The sequence below is a fragment of the Rana temporaria genome, chromosome 7, assembly GCF_905171775.1.
Source record: "Rana temporaria chromosome 7, aRanTem1.1, whole genome shotgun sequence".
Classification (NCBI taxonomy): domain Eukaryota; kingdom Metazoa; phylum Chordata; class Amphibia; order Anura; family Ranidae; genus Rana; species Rana temporaria.
In genome coordinates this window covers 13,469,360-13,477,193 of record NC_053495.1, presented here as the reverse complement: position 1 = coordinate 13,477,193, position 7,834 = coordinate 13,469,360, and positions in this window count along the sequence as shown.

Sequence of the window (7,834 nt, the reverse complement as noted above, 5' to 3'; positions counted from 1 at the left end):
GTATCCTTCCCCAGCATGCTCAGTGGGGAGACCACTCCCACTGGGCTGCTCCCGGGAAAAGACACCCAATGCACCATAGCCTGTCTGAGTTCCAACATTGGCCAGTGGTGGCATCGCCACCTACAGGCAACAGTGGGAAAATCCCTCCAAGCACAGCCACAGCCAGAACAGAGGCTGATTTTGTATCAATCATCAAAGTCTCAGACCTCTTCTGAGGTCAAGGGGTTTCCCTTACCCATGGAATGGAAACAGCGCCCAGAGGCGATTCAGTTTGCATGTGTTTGCGCTTTACAAGTTTTTCACTCACTCACTCACTCAATTATCAGCTCAGACACCCACAAAATTTAACATAGGGCCTGGTCATCAGGAGCAGGGCGCTACATGTAGTTTCACCACAGCTGGAGGGCCAAGGTTGCCTACCCTTGATTTAAATCGGTGGGTTTAGTTCTGCTTGAAATAGTGAGACTGCCAAGGTGTGGTGGGAAAATTGCACTGGGGAGGCTTTTTTTTCTGAAGCCATACAGACTACTGGGTGATTCAACATGTCATTACCCACCAAGAAAACCCCAAAAAAATCAGTTTTGGATGAACTGACTCTTTAAAGAGTACCAGTCACAAAGCAGGCAGCCATTGTGTGGGCGAGACCAGCTTTTAAAGGACGAGTCCTGTTAGCAAGGAATTGGTGGCATCGCCTTGGCGTGTGATGTGAACTACCATGGTGATGTCACTAGGTTCAGTATTAGTTCAGTCCACAAGATGGCTGCCTGCGCAGTTTATGAGTTACAGGTGCACTTTATTATTGCTATGGTGTTGCATATCAGAAAAAGGCATGTTCAGGACACTGTATAAGCTGAAGTATCAAAAATCACATAGCTTTATTTATTTAAAGAGTTGTATGTGCTACATATTTCACTAAAGTTTATTTATTGTCTTTGTGCAAGTGCAATATTACTACAAGAGTTCAAGTGTCATTCTCAAGCAGAGGCGAGCAGATGACTAGAGTGGGGACATAGACTTATGTAATGCCGAGTACACATGATCGGAAAATCCGACAAGAAAACCGTGGATTTTTTTCCGACGGAATCTTGGCTCAAACTTGTGTTGCATACAAAATTCCGACCGTCAAGAACGCGGTGACGTACAACACTACAACGCGCCGAGAAAAATTAAGTTCAATGATTCCGAGCATGCATGTTTTTTTTGGGCCGGAATTGCATACAGACGATTGGGGGGGCCGACATTGCGGGCTCCCTGGACAGGTAAGTGTTCTTATTAAAAGTCAGCAGCTACAGTGTTTGTAGCTGCTGACTTTTAGGCTTCATGCACACTGGACGTTAAAATAACGTTATAAAAACGCCAGTAGCTTTACAGTGAGTTTTTTCAGCTTTTTTTCAACATTATTTCAATAGCGTTTTTTAGCTTTTATTAGCGTTTTTCTGTTGAAGAATTTTTTTTTTTTTTTTTTTTAATGGATCAAAAATGTTAAATGCTGGTGAGTGCCGTTTGTGAGCGTTTATCAGCGTTTATCAGTGTTAGAGCGTTTTTACAGCTGAAAAACGTCTCTCAGAACCCAGTTTTTTTTTTTTTTTTTACTGTTTAAAAATGCCACTGCCCAAAACTGCTGATAACAGCCTATGGCCCGGATTCACATACATTGGCGCATATTTATGCCGGCGTAGCGTATCTCTTTTACGCTACGCCGGCGCAGCGCACAGAGGCAAGCACTGGATTCACAAAGCACTCGCTCCCACTCGCTGTTAAAGATACGCTGGGTTTCCTCGGCGTAAGCCAGCGTGGGTGGAAGTGGGCGTGAGCCATGCTAATGAGGCGTGACCCCATGCAAATGATGGGCCAAGCGCCATTGAAGTACTTAAAATGAACGGCGCATGCGCCATCTCGTGGCCGCATCCCAGTGCGCATGCTCAGAATCACGTTGAAACAACTGCCTAAGATACGTCGAATCACTGCCTACGACGTGAACGTAACCTACGCCTATTCATATTCACGTACAACGTAAACGACAAAAGACACGGCTTGTGTTCCCTGGTCCATACCTTTGCATGAGTTGCGCCTCCTATATGGGGAATAACTTTACGCCTGAAGTACGATGCGTATATTATGCGCCGGGCGCAAGTACGTTCGTGAATCGGCGTATCTCCCTCATTTGCATATGTGCATAGAAAATCAATGGGAGCGGTAAATGCGCCCACCGTAAATATGCGCCCACGATACGACGGTGTAGGCAAGTTACGTCGGTCGTAGGAAGCCTATTTTTAGGCGTATCTCAGATTGTGGGTACGGCGCACAGATACGACGGCGCATAGTTACACTTACGCGGCGTATCTCGAGATACGTCGGCGTAAGTTCTTTGTGAATCCGGGCCTATGTGTGCATGGACACATAAGATAACATGATGGAGAGTTTATTGACTGTAGAAAAAAACGTCTACTGTCAAAAACAGCAGCTGTAAAAATGTCCAAAAACATCCAGTGTGCATGAGGCCTTAAAGAAAAAAAAAATTGCGGGTGGAACACCACTTTAAAGTGTTTGTTAACCCAAAAAAACAAAACAACAGATCCTGTTCCCTTAAAGCAGGTTTTACAGCACAGTGTTTGTGTCATTTGGCTCCCTGTATCACCTGTAATACCTGTCTGATCCTGCCCGGCTATGCCTTTCCCCCTGTACACTGACCACGATATATCAGGGCTGCTGAGCCCTGACACCGTTGTCAGCGTTCGTGCCTCCGTTAGCCCTGCTCTCTGTCTCCTGTGTCCTCTCCTCCATCATCCATCTCCCCCTCTCTGACTGTCTGCTCGTGTCAGCGCCCCCCCCCCCCCCCCCTGTTCTAATACAGAGGGGATGGGAGCTTTTTATACAAGTGGCTTAACAACCACTTTAAGTTAAAATAATTAAATAAGTATTTATAGATTTGCCCCCAGCACTGGTCACAATAAGCCCAAACCTTTGGTCACATGATTTCTGCTGAAGTCTTAGCTCTTGTCCTTCCTATTCGGCAGGGATCATGTGACCAAGTGTCTAAGCTTTTATTTATGTCAGCAGCACTGCAGGTAGTCTGCAGCATCATCTTCTCCAAAAAAGTCAGCATTTTAACCCTTCTCTTACTCTTTATACTGAATGTCTGTCTATCTGTGTGTACAGGACCACTTTAGAACATATACAGATCGGTGTGCTGTAGCAAACTTTGATTGATAATGCTTTTGGTTAGTTGATGATCATAGGAAGGCCAAGGATACTATAAGGTCAGATCATATCAAAACATAAAACTCTGGAAATGAGTTGATCATATGTCCATTTCTTGCTGCAGCCTAGTGGCTATAGGTACAGTACTTCTGTATGTGACAGGTCCACTTTAGTTTTCTTTACTGTGCAATATAATCAGAACATTTCATTCACAGGCTGGCACAAATATCGTCTTCCGACAACTGTATTTCAAGTTCGTTTTAGTTTTTTAGTTTTTACCAAATTTTTAAAATGTATTTTACAAGCCTGGCTGCATAAATAGAAGACCCCTTCCTAAGTCATCTCTCATATAGGAAAAATGCTAGGAGGCTCATAGAATTCATTTGGGGCAAATATACTGTACATTGCGTAGGCCTTGGTAACAGGGCAAGCTCATTCGATTACGATTCGATTACGCAAATAATTCTCAGTCTCCTAACAGGTACCCTGAGCATTAGTTATATTAAATGTGGTGTGTTTTTTTTTTTTGCTTTGTCAGCAGAGATGACACTATATACCTGTGGTACCCAACCTACAGCCCAATGGCCACATGTGGCCCTTTGGTGTCTGATGCGTGGCCCTCAGACGTCAGCTGCAGTGGCTGCCGCTCATGCAGGGCGCATGGGTGCCGCCCCCTCGCCTATCCATGCGTCTGGCCCCCTAATCTACATACGGGGCGCCGGACACATGGATTTCAATGTTTTTTTTTTTAAAGCACGTGATTTGAGCCTGAGGCCCAGATTCATGTGAGGCGGCGTAACTTTGTGCGGGCGTAGCGTATCTTATTTACGCTACGCCGCCGCAACTTAGAGAGGCAAGTGCAGTATTCACAAAGCACTTGCGTCCTAAAATACGGCGGCGTAGCGTAAATGGGCCGGCGTAAGCGCGCGTATTTCAAAGTAGGCAGGTCGTGGGCGTGTTGTATTTAAATTAAGCGTGACCCCATGTAGATGCATGGCCGAACGAACGGCTCATGCGCGCGCATGCTCAGTATCTCGTCGAATTTACGCCCTAAGATACGCCGGCTCAATGCCTGTGACGTGAACGTAACCTACGCACAGCCCCATTCACGTACGACTTACGTAAACAACGTAAAAAGATACGCTTGTTCCGACGTCCATACCTTGCATGGGCTGCGCCACCTAGAGAGCAGATTTATCTTTACGCCGGCGTATGTCTTACGTAAACGGCGTAACTAATTGCGACGGGCGTACGTACGTTCGTGAATCGGCGTATCTTGCTCATTTGCATATTCAACGCGGAAATCAATGGAAGCGCCACCTAGCGGCCAGCATAAATATGCACCCAAGATACGACGGCGTTGGAGACTTACGCCGCTCGTATCTTGGCCGAATTTTAGCGTATCTGGTTTCCAGAATACGCTTAAATATACGATGGCGCAAATTCGGACTTACGACGGCGTTACTACAGATACGCCGTCGTAAGTCTCTGAGAATCCGGGCCTGAATCTCTAATTGGCTTCAGAAAAGGGTGTGCTTGGGGGTGCAGAGCACTGCGCCCTGAGCCCACCCAGTTGTGTGGCATTAGCGAATTAATATTTTCTAATGTCTTCCTTTTTTTCCTCCTGGCCAATCAGCTGGTCTTGAGACCCGATTGGCCGAGAGTCCTAAGACCACATTGTCCGGATTCCAGGACTCCTGATTGGCTGATAGGAGACTGCCGGGACTTGGGGCTAGAGACACTTTGATGAAGGTACGTGCGGGGCTGCCGGGCAACGGGCGAGCAAGTGAAGCGAAGCTCGATGAGCAACCCGAATGAGCCTTAATCTAGGCTTACATGTAGGTGCAAGTTGTGTGGTTGGGTTTACAACCACTTTAAAGGAACCTATTTAGAAAATAAAAAACAAACCTTTACAACCCCTTTAAGGCCCCTTTCACACTGGGGCATTTTTCGAGCGTTATTCGAGCGTTATTTGAGCGTTTTTCGAGCGTTTTTCGAGCATTAATCGAGTGTTTTTCGAGCGTTATTAGAGCGAAGCCTCATCTGCAATCCCAATGTACTGGTAAAGCACCGCTAAGACCCTAACGTTTTAGGGCGTTCTTGCAGTGCCTCAGTGTGAAAGGGTAAGGCGTTTTTACAGCGCTTTCAATTCATTTCAATGGAGAGGGGCGTTTTTGGAGCGTTTTTTTCAGCGCCCAAAAGCTGCTCCAAAGATGCTGCTTGCAGGACTTTTCTCAACGCCCCGCCAGTGCAACGCCTCAGTGTGAAAGGGTAAGGCGTTTTTACAGCGCTTTTCAATTCATTTCAATGGAGAGGGGCGTTTTTGGAGCATTTCTTTCAGCGCCCAAAGATGCTGCTTGCAGGACTCAGTGTGAAAGGGTCCATTGAGATGCATGGAGAGCGTTTTTTGAGCCTTTTAATAGTGCTATTTTTAACGCTAAAACGCTGTAAAAACGCTTCAGTGTGAAAGGGGTCTAACAGAAAAAAGTTTTGGCATATATGTACACATATCAAGGCTTCAATTTCAGAAGTTTACATTTAACAGTATTAAATGCTGAAGCCGGCCGGCAATCTGCCAGTTCTATTTATTTATTTTCAGAAGGTTAGGTGTGTATAAGATTACCTTCGTGGACTCCTATGATCTGCTGCATCACTGACCATATTTTAACTCAGGGGTCCTTCAGACTCTGGGAGGACTTTGACCAGTGGGATTGAAATTTTCCTGGCATCAGTTGGAGTAAATGTCTCCACATTTGGTATTAGGAGGAGAAATAGTGCACCATCATTGGTATCATAGGGAGGAATAGGGACCCATTATTGGTGTTGGTGGGAGAAATAGTGCCCCATTGTCAGGGTCATATGGCAGAGTAGAGTAGTGTCATCAGTGGGAGGAATAGTGCCCCAAGGGCCGAATAAAGGCAAGCAAAGGGCCCGCAGTTTGGAGACCACTGTTTTTACTCATATACCCCGGACACACGAGCGGTTTTCCCGTTGGGAAAAACAAACTATGGGGGTAATCCTCAAAAGGGATACGCCGGCGTATCTACTGATACGCCGTCGTATCCCTGTTTCTATCTATGGAACTGATCCACAGAATCAGTTTACCATAGATAGGCAGAAGATCCGACATGTGTAATTGAATTACACTGTCGGATCTTAAGGATGCAATTCTAGGCCGGCCGCTAGGTGGCGAGGCCATTGCGGCCGGCCTAGAATATGCAAATGAACACTTACGGCGATCCACGAACGTTCCGACGGGCCCGTCGCGCTAAATCTACGTCGTTTACGCAGCGTAAAAATAGGGCTGAGTCCTATTTGACTAAGCCCTATTAAGTATGGCCGTCGTTCCCGCGTCGAAATTTTCAACTCTACGTCGTTTGCGTAAGACGTTCGTGAATGACGCCATTTACGTTAACGTCTAAGCAAATGACGTCGGAGCGACGTCAGTTAGCGCAATGCACGTCGGGTAAGTTACCCGACGGAGCATGCGCAGTACGTCCGGCGCGGGAGCGCGCCTAATTTAAATGGCAATCGCCCATTTGTATTAGGAACGCCTTGCGCCGGACGGAGTTAAGTTACACCGCCGTAAATTTCCAGGTAAGTGCTTTGTGGATCGGCACCTAACTTGGGAGATTTGCGGCAGTGTAACTTAACTCTGAAAAGTTAAGTTGCGCTCGGCGCCTGTGGATCTGGCCCTATGGCTTTCCCAACGGAATTCCGCTCAAGCTTGTCTTGCGTACATATAGAGATCAGACCAAAATTAGGGACATATGAGGGGGAAAGAGGGACATCGCTCCAAATCAGGGACAGTTGGGAGCTATGGACATTAGCTGTGCAATTTGTCCCAGAAGCAGTTCTGATTGATTGTAATCACGCGACTGATAAGCAGATTGCACAGCTAAAGTCTGCACCACTCACTGGCCAGCTGGAGAGCCATGCATGTCTAAAGGAATGCTGGCGGTGTTTTAAATACAGTCATGCTCAGGCTTTGTGATTGATCACATGCTGACACTTGCTCACTTTGGATATTGAAGTGCAGAGGTCACATGACTACAAAATAGGCAAAAAAAGGTATTTGAGGTAAGTGGAATTATGTGATTTATGGCCAGTTATTGATAGGATCCTATTTAATGCTTATATGCAATATGTAGTTCTAATGGGTTTATATTAGGACTACACTTTAAACACTTTACAACATGGTGGTTTGCTTTAAGAAACTTTATAGAACATGGCCCGGTGCGTTGGTGACGGTTCCATGTTATATTATGGTATGGCTGCTCATTTATGCTTTAAACAAAGATTCTCCTGCGAATACAAATGAAAACCCTTTGTATAGTTCACACACACACACCGTCCAATCAATCTGATGCTTGTAAGTGCAATATTATGCAACTGCGATGCTTGAAGCCTGACCTCGGTGAATGAATTGCACCTGCTCACCGCCATTTCCTATTTTACAGTTTACACGTTATCAGGTTGTTTGTGCTACAAAGTTCTGTTAAAAGATGAATTGTTATTTATTTGCACCAATTTCACTTTATGTAGTCGTTTGTTTCGTACATACTGTTGTTTCACTGTCAGATTAATGTTAAATAAACATTGTTTACGTATCTATGGCTTGTGATGTTTGTTA